General features: G+C 45.7%; 2 protein-coding genes across 5 annotated transcripts in view; one reads left to right on the top strand and one right to left on the bottom strand.

The window, feature by feature from the left end:
* The window catches only part of LOC130298204 (oocyte zinc finger protein XlCOF7.1-like), a 177,118-nt gene that overhangs the window by 45,191 nt on the left and 114,913 nt on the right, over positions 1-17,014 (bottom strand). The window contains exon 1 of one of the 2 annotated variants that reach the window (XM_056551126.1): positions 12,364-12,506. The exons of the other annotated variant lie outside the window; for it this stretch is intronic. The gene's annotated coding sequence lies outside the window, so the exon portion shown is untranslated. Of the gene's footprint in view, positions 1-12,363; positions 12,507-17,014 lie in introns of those variants that run through there. 2 annotated transcript variants of the gene reach the window in all.
* The window catches only part of LOC130297612 (oocyte zinc finger protein XlCOF22-like), a 36,081-nt gene continuing 34,213 nt past the window's right edge, over positions 15,147-17,014 (top strand). For 2 of the 3 annotated variants that reach the window (XM_056550299.1, XM_056550283.1), the window contains exon 1: positions 15,147-15,208. The gene's annotated coding sequence lies outside the window, so the exon portion shown is untranslated. Of the gene's footprint in view, positions 15,209-15,291; positions 15,761-17,014 lie in introns of those variants that run through there. The other variant, XM_056550290.1, reaches the window with a different exon arrangement.

Raw genomic sequence — 17,014 nt, 5'->3', positions numbered from 1 at the left:
ATTTTTTTAGATTTTATGTCAGATCCTCGGCCTTTGCAGTGCAAATCACCACTTTAGGCCTCAAATCTCATCGGTGCTGTTTCACTCCTAAGCCCTGTTTTGCACCCGCATAGAGCTTTTCCACCTTGTATGGGGTATTTCCTTATTCTGGAGAAATTGGGCTACAAATTCTGGGGAGCTTTTTTTTCTCTTACTACTTGTGAAACTAAAAAAATGTTGAATAATACCAACAATTCAGTGTTAAAATTTACATTTTTTACTTTTACGGCTCCCACTGTTCAAAAATCTGTGGTGTAAGTACTCACTGTAACCCTTGTTACATTCCTTGAGGTGTAGTTTCCAAAATGGTGTCACATGTGGGGAGTTTCTGCTGTTCTGGCATCATGGGAGGCAGGGCCAACGTTAGGGCGGGGCAAACCAGGCAATTGCCTAGGGCCCCAATTCCCCAGGGGGGCCCCTGCCGGCTGCTCAGTAGCAGCTGTTTTAAAGTGGCAGCAGCGCCGGATGCTTGTTAAAGATCACCAGCCATGCTGCGGCCACTTTAAAACAGTGACCAGCGGTGGGTCCTGCGGGCCCAGAAACTCCTTCTCCTGCTTTTTGTATTATTCCTATTTCCTTACTTGGCCGCGCTTCGGCTCAGGTAATGCGTTGGGCCTTGTGCGCCCGTCTATTCATTGCTCCTGGGCTTCTTTATTAGTGCAGAGTGTATAGGGGACATGGGGCACCATGACAGCTCAGCGCCTCCTGCCCAGCACAGACACGGAGTGTGATGTGAATAAGAGGAGCTGTTTATGGTAAATATGTCATCTATCCTGTATATCAGTGTTTCACAACCAGGGTGCCTCCAGCTGTTGCAAAACTACAACTCCCAGCATCGGCTGTCCGGGCATGCTGGGAGTTGTAGTTTTGCAATAGCTGGAGGCACCCTATTTGGGAAACACTGAGTGACGATTCCTGCCTCACACCGGCTCCTCTGCACGGCGGACGTCACTCCTCGTTCCCTGTAGTGCTGGTGTAATGAAGAAAACTGTGTCTTGAAGCGTTCTGTGTCCTTGATAAGCACCTTCATCAGCTGTTCGGGACCCAGGACACAGTTTTCTTCATTACACCGGCTGCTTGTAGCAGTCGGGACGCGGTTCCAGGAAATGATGAGTGACGTCTGCCGTGCAGAGGAGCCGGTGTGACCCACAGCCCACAAGACCGCATTACCTGAGCCGGAGCGTGGCCAGGTAAGGAAATATGAATACAGTAATACAAAAAGCAGGGGGGGAGGGGGGGACCTAATGTGGGGGGAACTATACTGACAACCTAATGTGGGGGGGAACTATACTGCCAACCTAATGTGGGGGGAACTATACTGCCAACCTAATGTGGGGGGACTATATTGCCAGCCTAATGTGGGGGGAACTATACTGCCAGCCTAATGTGGGGGGAACTATACTGCCAGCCTAATGTGGGGGGAACTATACTGCCAGCCTAATGTGGGGGGAACTACACTGCCAGCCTAATGTGGGGGGAACTATACTGTCAGCCTAATGTGGGGGGAACTATACTGTCAGCCTAATGTGGGGGGAACTATACTGCACACCTAATGTGGGGGGAACTATACTGCACACCTAATGTGGGGGGAACTATACTGCACACCTAATGTGGGGGGAACTATACTGCACACCTAATGTGGGGGGAACTATACTGCACACCTAATGTGGGGGAACTATACTGCACACCTAATGTGGGGGAACTATACTGCACACCTAATGTGGGGGGAACTATACTGCACACCTAATGTGGGGGGAACTATACTGCACACCTAATGTGGGGGGGAACTATACTGCACACCTAATGTGGGGGGAACTATACTGCATACCTAATGTGGGGGGAACTATACTGCACACCTAATGTGGGGGGAACTATACTGCACACCTAATGTGGGGGGAACTATACTGCACACCTAATGTGGGGGGAACTATACTGCACACCTAATGTGGGGGGAACTATACTGCACACCTAATGTGGGGGGAACTATACTGCACACCTAATGTGGGGGGAATTATACTGCACACCTAATGTGGGGGGAACTATACTGCACACCTAATGTGGGGGGAACTATACTGCGCACCTAATGTGGGGGGAACTATACTGCGCACCTAATGTGGGGGTATTATACTGCGGACCTAATGTGGGGGAACTATACTGCACACCAAATGTGGGGGAACTATACTGCACACCTAATGTGGGGGAACTATACTGCCAACCTAATGTGGGGGAACTATACTGCCAACCTAATGTGGGGGAACTATACTGCCAACCTAATGTGGGGGAACTATACTGCACACCTAATGTGGGGGAACTATACTGCCAACCTTATGTGGGGGAACTATACTGCCAACCTTATGTGGGGGGGAACTATACTGCACACCTAATGTGGGGGGAACTATACTGCACACCTAATGTGGGGGGAACTATACTGCACACCTAATGTGGGGGGAACTATACTGCACACCTAATGTGGGGGGAACTATACTGCGCACCTAATGTGGGGGTATTATACTGCGGACCTAATGTGGGGGAACTATACTGCACACCAAATGTGGGGGAACTATACTGCACACCTAATGTGGGGGAACTATACTGCCAACCTAATGTGGGGGAACTATACTGCCAACCTAATGTGGGGGAACTATACTGCACACCTAATGTGGGGGAACTATACTGCACACCTAATGTGGGGGAACTATACTGCCAACCTTATGTGGGGGAACTATACTGCCAACCTTATGTGGGGGGGAACTATACTGCACACCTAATGTGGGGGGAACTATAAACTATCAATAAAAAAAAAATCAAGTTTGGATCATTGAACTCTGTTGTGTTCTTCTTTTAAAACAAAAGATGTTAATTAGTTATTACAACTGTATGAGTTGTTTTTTCTAAACTTAAACCTCAGTATTCTGATTTAATTGCTGTGCTGGCACTGAGGGAAAAAAAAGTTGGCGTGCATTACGGTTTGGGCACTCGGGCTCAAAAAAGGTTCGCCATCACTGGTATAGGGCATAGCACTGATCAGTGTTATCGGTCATCTTCTGCTCTGGTCTGCTCGATCTCAGACAAGAGTAGAAGATCCCGGGAGAAGGACGGAGCCAGGTGAGGGGACCTCCGGCCGCCATGCTGGATGATCGGACCCCCCGCGGCAGCGTTGTGGGCGATCCGATCATCCATTTAAAGTACTGCACTGCCGCAGATGCCGTGATCTGTATTGATCACGGCATCTGAGGGGTTAATGGCGGACATCCACGCGAACTCGGATGTCCGCCATTACAGGCGGGTCCCTGGCTGCTAACAGCTGCCCGGGACCTGCCGCGCATGACACGAGCACCGGTCCAGTGCTCACGGTCATGGTGGAGCGTAAATGTACATTATGGTGCGTTAAGTACCACGGCAACATGACGTACATTTACGTCCATTGTCGTTAAGGGGTTAAATCCACTTCAAACTTCAAACTGGTCCCAGAAAAATTCCGATTTTTTTTATTTTGTCGTGAACATTTTGAAAATTGCTGCTGAACTTTGAAGCCCTCTGATGTCTCCAAAAGTAAAATCATGTCAACTTTATGATGGAAACATATAGTAGACATATTGTATTTGTGAATCAATATATAATTTATTTGGAATATCCATTTTCCTTACAAGCAGAGAGTTTCAAAGTTAGAAAAATGCAAAATTTTCTACATTTTCATGAAATTTGGGGATTTTTTACCATGAAATGATGCAAGTAACAACTAAAATTTACCACTATGTTAACCCTTTAAGGACCAGGCCAATCTCCACTGTAGGACCAGAGTGTTTTTTGCACATCTGACCACTGTCACTTTAAGCATTAATAACTCTAAGATGCTTTTACCTTTCATTCTAATTCCGAGATTAATTTTTTCGTGACATATTCTACTTTATGTTAGTGGTAAATTTTTGTCGATACTTGCATCATTTCATGGTGAAAAATTCCAAAATTTGATGGAAAAAATATAAAATGTAGCATTTTTCTAACTTTGAAGCTCTCTGTTTATAAGGAAAATGAATATTCCAAATAAATTATATCTTGATTCACATATACAATATGTCTACTTTATATTTGCATCATAAAGTTGACATGTTTTTTTTACTTTTGGAAGACATCAGAAGCTTCAAAGTATAGCAGCAATTTTCCAATTTTTCACAACATTTTCAAAAGCGGAATTTTGCAGGGACCAGTTCAGTTTTGAAGCGGATTTGAAGGGTCTTCATATTAGAAATACCCCACAAATTACCCAATTATAAAAACTGCACCCCTCAAAGTATTCAAAATGACATTCAGTAAGTGTGTTAACCCTTTAGGTGTTTCACAGGAATAACAGCAAAGTGAAGGAGAAAATAAAAAATCTAAAAATTTTTACACTCGCATGTTCTTGTAAACCCAGTTTTTGAATTTTTACAACGGGTAAAAGGAGAGAAATCTTCCTAAAATTTGTAACCCAATTTCTCTTGAGTAAGGAAATACCTCATATGTGTATGTCAAGTGTTCGGCGGGCGCAGTAGAGGGCTCAGAAGGGAAGGAGCGACAGTGGGATTTTGGAGAGTGAGTTTTTCTGAAATGGTTTTTGGGGGGGCATGTCCCATTTAGGAAGCCCCTATGGTTCCAGGACAGCAAAAAAAAGCCCACATGGCATACTGTTTTGGAAACTACACCCCTCAAGGAACGTAACAAGGGGTCCGCTGAGCCTTAACACCCCACAGGTGTTTGACGACTTTTCGTTAAAGTTGGACGTGTAGATGAAAATTTATTTTTTTTCACTAAAATGCTGGTTTTACCTCAAATTGTACATTTTTACAAGGGGTAATAGGTGAAAATGCCCCCCAAAATGTGTAACCCCATCTCTTCTGAGTATGAAAATACCCCATGTGTGGGCGTCAAGTGCACTGCGGACAAACTACAATGCTCAGAAGGGGAGGAGTAACATTTGGCTTTTGGAAAGCACATTTTGCTGAAATGGATTTTGGGGGGCATGTCCCATTTAGGAAGCCCCCATGGTGCCAGAACAGCAAAAAAAAAAACACATGACATACTATTTTGGAAACTACACCTCTCAAGGAACGTAACAAGGGGTATGCTGAGCCTTAACACCCTACAGGTGTTTGACGACTTTGGATATGTAAATTATTTTTATTTTTTTACTAAAATACTGTTTTTTCCCCAAATTTTACATTTTTAAAAGGGGTAATAGTAGAAAATGCCCCCCAAAATGTGTAACCCCATCTCTTCTGAGTATGGAAATACCCCATGTGTGGACGTCAAGTGCACTTTGGACGCACTACAATGGTCAGAAGAGAAGGAGTCACATTTACAAATTTTGCTGAAATGGGGGGGGGGGGGGGGGGCAGGTCGCATTTAGGAGGCCTCTATGGTGTCAGAGCAGCAAAAAAAAACAAACACATGGCATACTATTTCGGAAACTACACCCCCCAAGGAACGTAACAAGGGGTACAGTGAGTCTTAACACCCCACAGGTGTTTGATAAATATTCATGAAGTGGGATGTGAAAATGCAAAATTAGATTTTTTTACACTAAAACGCTGGGGTTACCCCAAATTTTTCATTTTCACAAGTGGTAAAAGGAGAAAATGTCTCCGTAAGTTTGTAAATACATTTCTTTGGAGTAAGGACGTACCTCAAGTCTGGGCGTAAACAGCAAGCCCACCGGTCTCAGAGGAGCAGGTCGCATTCAGGGGCCTTGAGCTGCTGCGTTGCGGTCTATGGAGCCATAACAGTGGGACACCCCTCAAGGGGCGTTACATGGGGTAATTAACTGGGGTACACTAAATAACTAAAATGGGGTACAGTGGGATATAAAATTATAAAACAGGTTATTTTCCCAGAATGATGACCCAGAGCATAGCCAAAACTAAAAAATATGCCCACCCCAAACCCTATGCTCTGAGTCATCATTCTGGAATGTGATGTGTGTGGCCGTCCCTAACCTGTTGCCTCAAATGCGCACCCCGCTCAGGTGGAGAGAGAGCGCTGCGCATTTGAGGCAACATAAAAAGTCCCCGATGATAGTTACTCAATGCTCCAAGACCCAGAGAAAAAAAATACCCCCAGAGGTCTTATCAGTTAGTTTTTTTTGATTAGTTTTTTTGGGCAATTTAGTGGTTTTAGTGTGTTAAAACTTGGAATGTACTCTGGACTTGGTACATGAAAAGGGAAAATTTAAATGAAAAGGGAAAATTTAGTACTGCATGGAAGTGTGATACTCCCTGAAGCAGTTTTTAATGCAGAGGCCCGGATGATCGGGGCAAGTGTCACATTGAGTGGTGTCCTTCTGTATCTCCCTCTTGTCCTTCCGTATCCCCTCTTGTCCTTCCGTATCCCCCTCTTGTCCTTCCGTATCCCCCTCTTGTAACACACTCTGCATCTTTTCTGGGATCGTCCCTTCTTTCCAGTGTGGGGGACCTCACCTGGAAAGTGTTGGCCTGGGACGATCCTGGCACCTATAACTCCAGTTCCTTGGGAAGTCCGGCCTGCTCTTTCCCGGTCGCCAAAGATCAGGACCTTTAGGACTTCTTCTTGGAACTGGAGGAATGTCCCTGTGTTGCCAGCATACTGGGACAGTACAAAAGCGTTGTACATGGCAACCTGTACAATGTAGACCGCAACTTTCTTGTAGCATACCCGTGTTTTCCGCATGGCGTTATAAGGCTTGAGGACTTGATCAGAAAGATCAACTCCCCCCATATACCAATTGTAGTCCAGAATACAATCGGGCTTGAGGACCAGTGTTGTGGTACCTCGCACAGGGACAGGTGAGCTGCCATTACCATGAATAGTGGTCAGCATAAGGACATCCCTCTTATCCTTATACTTGACCAGCAACAGGTTTTCATGGGTAAGGGCAAGGGACTCACCCTTGGGCATAGGTGTCTGCAGAAAATTTAGAGGGAGGCCTCTCTGGTTTTTCCGCACGGTCCCACAAGCGGACGTCGATCTGGCGGCAAGGGATGTGAAGAGAGGGATGCTGGTATAAAAGTTGTCCACGTATACGTGGTAACCCTTATCCAGCAAAGGGTGCACAAGCTCCCAAACGATTTTCCCGCTAACACCCAGAGTGGGGGAACAATCTGGAGGTTCAATACGGGAATCTCGTCCCTCATACACTCTAAACTTGAGAGTGTACCCGGAGGTACTCTCACAAAGTTTATAGAGCTTCACGCCATATCGCGCCCGCTTCGAGGGAATATACTGGAGGAAGATGAGTCTCCCCTTAAAACTGATAAGAGACTCATCGACCGAGAACTCCCTGAGGGGTACGTAGGCCTCCAAAAATTTGGCCCCAAAGTGATCGATGACCGGCCTCACTTTGTAAAGCCGGTCATAGGTGGGATCACCTCGGGGTGGACATGCCTCATTATCTGCATAATGAAGGCATTTCCAAATGGCCTCGAACCGCCTCTGTGCCATGACCATACTTTAAAGCGGGGTCTGGTAGAAGGTGTCCCTGCTCCAGTACTGCCTGACACTTGGTTTTTTTTGACCAGGCCCATATGCAGCAAGAGGCCCCAAAATGTCCTCATTTCTGCTGCATCAATGGCGTACCATTCATTGGGCAATGCCAAAACAGAATCAGGGTGGTGGGCGATGAACTGCCTGGCGTACAGATTCGTCTGCTCCACCATTAGATTGACAAAACTGTCACTGAAAAAATAACTGAAATAGTCAATTTCAGTGTGTGTGTGTGATTGGTGTAACCGTAACTGTATGGGGGGAAAAAAGCGCTGCGGACAAAAAATAAAAATGGGGGGGGGCCAAATGCAGCGCCCGGGTCACACTAAAGAAAATTGTGGTGGACCCTTTAGGTCCTATTAGGGGGTCGGGGGGGGGGGGATTTTAACTTTTTTTTTTTTACACTTTTTTTTTTTACTTTACTGGTTAACCCTACCTGTCCCTGGGGCAGGTACGCCCTTGGTCCTTAAGCACCAGGGAGCAAAGGCGTACCTGTACGCCCTTTGTCCTTAAGGGGTTAAAGTAGAATATGTCACGAAAAAACAAACAAACAATCTCGGAATCAGAATAAAAGGTAAAAGCATCCCAGAGTTATTAATAAAGTGACAGTGGTCAGAAATGCAAAAAGGGCTGAGTCCCTAAGGGGTTAAAGAAAAACTGTATATATTAAATTTAAATTAAGATAAATTTATATTTTGTATACATTTCTGCTTTATATGGAAATGATCAGGAGGTTATATCTTCTTTAGGCTTATATAAAAAATAAAAAAAATAATGAAAATAGGCCCTAGCTGGATTATCGGGGTGGGCTGCGATATAAGCCCTACCCCGAAAATAAGACCTAGACCAGTGGTCTCCAACCTGCGGACCTCCAGATGTTGCAAATGTTTGCAACATCTGGAGGTCTGCAGGTTGGATACCACTGACCTAGACAATGCCTGGGCTGCAAATATTAAAAAACAAACTTTAACTTACCTTCGGCCTTCGTTCCCCCGTTGCTAAGGAACCGGCCTCATGGTCCCTCCGCTGTAATCGCTGCGGTCCTGAGGATAGGAACGTAACATAGCCTTCAGCCTATCACTGACCGCAGCGATGTCCCGCCTCCGCCGATGATAGGCTGAGCCCACTGTCATGTAAGAAGCAGGCCGGCTTCTTACATGACAGTGGGCTCAGCCTATCATCGGCGGAGGCGGGACATCGCTGCGGTCAGTGATAGGCTGAAGGCTATGTTACGTTCCTATCCTCAGGACCGCAGCGATTACAGCGGAGGGACCATGAGGCCGGTTCCTTAGCAACGGGGGAACGAAGGACGAAGGTAAGTTAAAGTTTGTTATTTAATATTTGCAGCCCGGGCACAGGAATAGATACAGCGCAGCGGCTGATAATTATTTGGCAGGGGGGGAGAGAAGCTGCGCTCGCGGGTGACAAACGATTAGTAAGTACCCCGATGTGGGCTGGGCTGATAAACGTTGGGGGGCAGAGCTGCACCCATCACATGATGATCATGGGGGCGGGGGGGGGTAAATACCGTGGAACTGCCATGTTGTTCAATGTACATACGGTACCGTAAATAAATAAGCCCTACCCGGAAAATAAGCCCTAGTGTGTTTTTTGTGACTAAAATTAATATAAGACCCAGTCTTATTTTCGGAGAATTTATGGGATTCCGCACTCCCATTCATCACACCTCTGAATTTCTGCAAGCGGAAACGTTGCCGTGTGAATAGACCCTAAGATTCCGCTGCACGGTGCACACTAAGGAATTGCAGTTTTAGATTGCGGGGGTCTGAGCGCTGTGGCCCCCCTGCGATCATCTGTACGGCGCCTCGGCCACATTCCCCTCGCCCAAAGTGGGGGCCACAACGCCCCCTCCATATATCTCTATGGAGAGCTGTTCGGCAATCTTTGGCACTCCCATAGAGATATATGGAGGGGGCGTGGCGGCCCTCGCTTCAGGCGGAGGTTGTGACGCGCCGCTATGAAAGAATGCCGGGGCTCTAAACAGGAGATCGCGGGGAGCCACAGCACTCGGACCCCCCGCTATCTAAAACTTATGCCCTATCCTTTGGATTGGGGATAAGTTTTTTACATGATACTCCTTCTTTAACCCACAACACCAAGAGCCCCCGACTTCCATCTGCAGCACACAGTAAACTTGGGTGCACGCCGAGGATCCCGCTACACCACTATCAAGTGCAGGCCCTCCATTACTAAGATGGTGTAGGGGCCTTTGGAAGTTACAAGGGACTACTGTCTGCCACTCCAAACTAGGGATCGATCGATATCGATAATCGGTGGAGGTTAGGGCCGATAGCCGATAACTTATACCGATATTCCGGTATAAGTTATCGGCTATTTATCCCCCCGCGACACCGCTGCAGATCATTGATTTAAGGCGGGCGCTTTAAATCAATGAACTGCAGTGGCTTTTGCGGTGCCATAGGCCGCCGCCACCACCCGCTTCTCTCCCCCTGCCTTTCCGGGGGTCCTGAGACCTATCACCACCACCGCACCGCGAATTGCCGATACCGATAATGCCCAAAATCGTGATTATCGCCCGATAATATCGGCCATACCGATAATCGGGGGCTGGACTAAAGCCCATTGGTAGCTGGTTGCCTGTGCCTCTGGAACTCTGGGTATCAGGTGATCACATGTCACATGACCTTAGGAAGGTCCTATACAGTTTAACCCCTTAACGACGCAGGACGTAAATGTACGTCCTGGTGAGCTGGTACTTAACGCACCAGGACGTACATTTACGTCCTATGCATAACCGCGAGCATCGGAGCGATGCTCATGTCATGCGTGGCAGGTCCCAGCTGCTGTCAGCAGCCAGGAATCTGCCCGTAATGGCGGATATCAGGGATCGCGCAGATGTCTGCCATTAACCCCTCAGATGCTGTGATCAATACAGATCACGGCATCTGAAGCATCACGGTACTTTGAATGGATGATCAGATCGCCCGCAGCGCTGCCGCGGCAATCCAATCATCCAGCATGGCGGCCGGAGGTTCCCTCACCTTGCTCCAGCCGTCTCCCGGGGTTTTCTGCTCTGGTGTGCGATCGAGCAGACCAGAGGAGAAGATGACCGATAATACTGATCAGTGCTATGTCCTATTCATAGCACTGAACAGTATTAGCAATCAAATGATTGCTATAAATAGTCCCCTATGGGGACTATTAAAGTGTAAAAAAAAAAGTAAAATAAAATAAAAAAGTTTAAAAAAAAAAAAAAAAAAAAAAAAGTGAAAACCCCCCTCCCCCAATAAAGACTTAAATTGTCCCATTTTCCCTATTTGTTTAAGTGTAAAAAAAAAAATGTTATATACATATTTGGTATCGCCGCGTGCGTAAATATCCCAACTATTAAAATAAAATGGTAATGATACCGTACGGTGAACAGCATGAATTTAAAAAAAATAAAAGTCCAAAATAGCTGCTTTTTATAACATTTTATTCCCAAAAATTTTTATTAAAAAAGTATTAAAAGTTTAATATAAGCAAATATGGTATCAATTAAAAGTACAGATCACGACACACAAAAAAATGAGCCCCCATACCGCCGCGTATACGAAAAAATGAAAAGTTATAGGTCTTCAAAATAGGGGGATTTTAAACGTACTAATTTGGTTCAACAGTTTGCGTTTTTTTTTTTTAAGCGCAACAGTAATAGAAAAGTATAAAATAATGGGGATCATTTTAATCGTATTGACCTAAAGAATAAAGAACACGTCATTTTTATGGTGAATTGTTCGGCGCAAAAATTAAACCTTCCAAAATTTGCTAAATTGCGGTTTTCTTTTAAATTTTCCCACACAAATAGTATTTTTTTGGTTGCGCCATACATTTTATGGTAAAGTGAGTGATGGCATTACAACGGACAACTGGTCGCGCAAAAAACAAGCCCTCATACTAGTCTGTGGATGAAAAGAGTTATGATTCTGTGAAGGCGTGAGGAAAAAACGAAAAGGTAAAAATAAAATTGTCTGAGTCCTTAAGGCCCAAATGGTCTGAGTCCTTAAGGGGTTAAACATCCTAATAACCTTTACACATAGCTTGTATTCACTGTACAATGACCTAGGGGGATCCTGCAGGAGAGCCCTGTGGACTTGAGGGACTCTACCTGAGGGGACTTTAGGACTGTACAGAACCATGTTCTATACCGGGACACCACAGATCCTACTACAATCGGTGGTTATGACTGACTTTAATGTGTATGGCCAGTTATAGAGAACCTGTCATCAAACCATGTTTTCTAAACTAACTCAGATTATATTCCCTAACTACTCCTAACATCCCTCCTTTAAAAAAATTTCAGTGCTCAGTAGCATACCTTTCCCCTTGTTCACATTGTGTGAGCTCCGGGCAGGAGAAAGTGGGCGTTCCCCACCAGACGCAACGTCACTGAAGCCTGCCAGAGCTGTGCCTCACCATGCCCCGCATGCACTTCCTGAGTTTGGTCTCCTGCCAGGCCGGGAAGAGACCAAACTAACACTTTGACTTGTGCAGGGAGAAGAACAGAGCCACCTAGTGGTCGTTTAAAAACATATAAAGGTTGAGAATTTTAACAGCAAGTAAATAGCAAAGTGTCTTACAATTACATAAGGAACAATATAATAAAAGTTTAGTTTGGTGACAGGTCCTCTTTAAGGTCAACAGGATCCAAAGAATAGCGGTGGGATCTGGCAGATCTTCATGGCTTCTGGTATAGATGGAAGCAGTGAAGGGAGAACATAGTCTAAGCCTTCATGTCCACCAAAAGGGTCTTATATAGGACATTTCGGGTAGTTCTGGTTTTCATTAGGTAACCATAAAGATGAACCTGACCTGGTATTTCTGGAGCCCGGACGAGGGTCACTGTGTAGTCATCCTTAAAAGCTTGTCCCAAAACGTGCCCAAGTATGGCCGCACAGTAAGCCTGAAACCCACAACACCATTATTAATGCAAATATATTGGTTTATGAGACCATCAAACATATTAATGGAGGATACAACTATTAAGGAGGACACCTCTTTATTGTGAAATAGTGTACCCCAACCAAAATGTCCTGCACTATCCATACACAGCTTCCTGTGCCACATAAGGACCTTAAGGGATCAGTATACAGGGTCTTAGGGGTCACCCTGAATTTGATTTAGAGACTGAATACATTTGGGGCTTCTCATGGGGGAGAATTAATCAATCTGGGGGTCTCATGGGGGAGACGGAATCAATTAAGGGTCTCATGAGAATAATAAATCAATTCAGGGGTCTCCTCAGAAGTCTAAGTTATTTTAGGGGTCTCCGCTGTAGTTGAAATTAACTTAGAGTTCTGCGGCGATACCACATATGTTTATTTTAATTTACACAGTTTTTTTTTTGCATGGGAAAAGCTCAGCTACATGTACATTACACATATACAGCTCTACTGTGTACACATACAGCTCAGCTACATGTACATTACACATATACAGCTCTACTGTGTACACATACAGCTCAGCTACATGTACATTACACATATACAGCTCTACTGTGTACACATACAGCTCAGCTACATGTACATTACACATATACAGCTCTACTGTGTACACATACAGCTCAGCTACATGTACATTACACATATACAGCTCTACTGTGTACACATACAGCTCAGCTACATGTACATTACACATATACAGCTCTACTGTGTACACATACAGCTCAGCTACATGTACATTACACATATACAGCACTACTGTGTACACATACAGCTCAGCTACATGTACATTACACATATACAGCTCTACTGTGTACACATACAGCTCAGCTACATGTACATTACACATATACAGCTCTACTGTGTACACATACAGCTCAGCTACATGTACATTACACATATACAGCTCTACTGTGTACACATACAGCTCAGCTACATGTACATTACACATATACAGCTCTACTGTGTACACATACAGCTCAGCTACATGTACATTACACATATACAGCTCTACTGTGTACACATACAGCTCAGCTACATGTACATTACACATATACAGCTCTACTGTGTACACATACAGCTCAGCTACATGTACATTACACATATACAGCTCTACTGTGTACACATACAGCTCAGCTACATGTACATTACACATATACAGCTCTACTGTGTACACATACAGCTCAGCTACATGTACATTACACATATACAGCACTACTGTGTACACATACAGCTCAGCTACATGTACATTACACATATACAGCTCTACTGTGTACACATACAGCTCAGCTACATGTACATTACACATATACAGCTCTACTGTGTACACATACAGCTCAGCTACATGTACATTACACATATACAGCTCTACTGTGTACACATACAGCTCAGCTACATGTACATTACACATATACAGCTCTACTGTGTACACATACAGCTCAGCTACATGCACATTACACATATACAGCTCTACTGTGTACACATACAGCTCAGCTACATGTACATTACACGTATACAGCTCTACTGTGTACACATACAGCTCAGCTACATGTACATTACACGTATACAGCTCTACTGTGTACACATACAGCTCAGCTACATGTACATTACACATATACAGCTCTACTGTGTACACATACAGCTCAGCTACATGCACATTACACATATACAGCTCTACTGTGTACACATACAGCTCAGCTACATGTACATTACACATATACAGCTCTACTGTGTACACATACAGCTCAGCTACATGTACATTACACATATACAGCTCTACTGTGTACACATACAGCTCAGCTACATGTACATTACACATATACAGCTCTACTGTGTACACATACAGCTCAGCTACATGTACATTACACATATACAGCTCTACTGTGTACACATACAGCTCAGCTACATGCACATTACACATATACAGCTCTACTGTGTACACATACAGCTCAGCTACATGTACATTACACGTATACAGCTCTACTGTGTACACATACAGCTCAGCTACATGTACATTACACGTATACAGCTCTACTGTGTACACATACAGCTCAGCTACATGTACATTACACGTATACAGCTCTACTGTGTACACATACAGCTCAGCTACATGCACATTACACATATACAGCTCTACTGTGTACACATACAGCTCAGCTACATGTACATTACACATATACAGCTCTACTGTGTACACATACAGCTCAGCTACATGTACATTACACATATACAGCTCTACTGTGTACACATACAGCTCAGCTACATGTACATTACACATATACAGCTCTACTGTGTACACATACAGCTCAGCTACATGTACATTACACATATACAGCTCTACTGTGTACACATACAGCTCAGCTACATGTACATTACACATATACAGCTCTACTGTGTACACATACAGCTCAGCTACATGCACATTACACATATACAGCTCTTCTGTGTACACATACAGCTCAGCTACATGCACACACACACACACAGCTCTGCTGCAGACATATATAACACACACATACACAGCTCTGCTGCATACACATAACTTCAGCTCATCCAGCAGCGATCACAACCAGCACAGCAGAGTCCTGCATACACTGAGCAGATGAGCCTAGAGCAGCAGCCCCTGATCATGTGACTCCTCCTCCTCCATGTGACTGATCACATGACGGTGACATCATCGCAGGTCCTGTAAGTACGCGGCTCCTCTACAGATACAGGTATGTGTGTTCTCTCCCTGTCAGGATTCTCTTATCTCCCTCCAGCAGCACAGATGGTATATTCCTCCCCCCGCACACTGGTATGACCCATGCATTGTACTGACAATAAAACCTTACAAGGGTTAATCGCACCCCCTCCCCTATATAGAGGCCGATCCCCTCATCCTGTGATTTCTCCTTTGGGGATTATTTTTATGTATTTTTGTGTTTTTTACTTTAATATTATTTTATCTTTGCTCCTGGTGAGAGAAGGGTTAATATATTGTCTTGTTTCTGCTGCTGTTTGTGTTATTCCGCCATCTTTACTCATTTCCTATATCTCCGCCCAGTTGGCCCCCAGCTAGAAGCCCCGCCCTCCTGTCCTTGTGGCCCTATTCCTGTTATGTCTTTACCTCTAATATGTCAGGTTCTTCTTCTCCTTCTGGTTCTCTCCCCGCGGTGTCCACATGTCTCCCCGGCCGCCGCCATCTTGTAGAAGGAGGTTTATGGAGAACTGGGCCGACTCCTCTGTGGATCCAGGCTCTATGGTGGGGACGGGCTGCACCTCAATAGGTAGGGGGCGCTGTGCTCGGGGAGGAGATAGTGAGGGGGGAGGGGGGGATAGTGTAGATAGAGAACTGCTGTATACTACACAGGAAGTTCTTTTCTTTTTGAATTTCCTTTCTGTCTGACCACAGTGCTCTCTGCTGACACCTCTGTCCATGTCAGGAACTGTCCGGAGCAGGAGAGGTTTTCTATGGTGATTTGTAGGGATCGACCGATTATCGGCCGATAATCACGATTTTGGGCATTATCGGTATCGGCAATTATCTTGCCGATAATGCCCCGCCCCCCGCACCGCCCCCACCGCACCGTGACCGCCACCCCCTCGACCGGCCGCACCGCACCCCCGACCCACCGCACCGCGTTGCACCTCCCACCGTGATGCTGGGCGGTATACCAGTATGGATTTTTGCCCATACCGCTATACCGGTCGGGCCCCTCCCCCACCCTCCGAGTCAATAAAAAAATTTAACTTACCCGTAATGGGGGTGGTCCGGGCCATCCATCCTTCCTGTAGTGTCCAGCGCCATTCCGGGTGGAGGGTGAACCAGTCCGGGCTGTCCTTCTCCGGGGGTCCTCTTCTCCACTCCGGGCAGGCTCCGGCCTAGTACGCTGCATAGACGCCGCTACGCCGTGACGTCAGGTGCGTCGCTGCGCATGGGCATCACTGCGCAGCGGCGTCTATGCAGCGTACTAGGCCGGAGCCTGCCCGGAGTGGAGAAGAGGACCCCCGGAGAAGAAGGACAACCCGGACCGGTTCACCCTCCACCCGGAACATGCCCCCGGACACTACAGGAACGATGGATGGATGGCCCGGACCACCCTGACAGGCAGAGGGAGAGAAGCGGGTGGCGGCTGCGGCCTATGGCCCCGCAAAAGCCACTGCAGATCATTGATTTAAAGCGCCCGCTTTAAATCAATGATCTGCAGCAGTGTCGCGGGGGGTTAAATAGCCGATAACTTATACCGGAATATCGGTATAAGTTATCGGCTATCGGCCCTAACCTCCACCGATTATCGGCCCTAAAAAAACGATATCGGTCGATCCCTAGTGATTTGCTCCTACTCTGGACAGTTCCTGACATGGACAGAAGTGTCAGCAGAGAGCACTGTGGTCAGGCAGAAAGGAAATTCAAAAAGAAAAAGAACTTCCTGTGGAGCATACAGCAGCTGATAAGTACTGGAAGGATTAAGATTTTTAATAGAAGTCATTTACATATCTGTATAACTTTCTGGCACCAGTTGATTTAAAAAGAAATGTTT

This window comes from Hyla sarda, chromosome 1 (assembly GCF_029499605.1).
Source record: "Hyla sarda isolate aHylSar1 chromosome 1, aHylSar1.hap1, whole genome shotgun sequence".
Classification (NCBI taxonomy): Eukaryota; Metazoa; Chordata; class Amphibia; order Anura; family Hylidae; genus Hyla; species Hyla sarda.
This window is presented reverse-complemented; position numbering and strand designations above follow the sequence as displayed.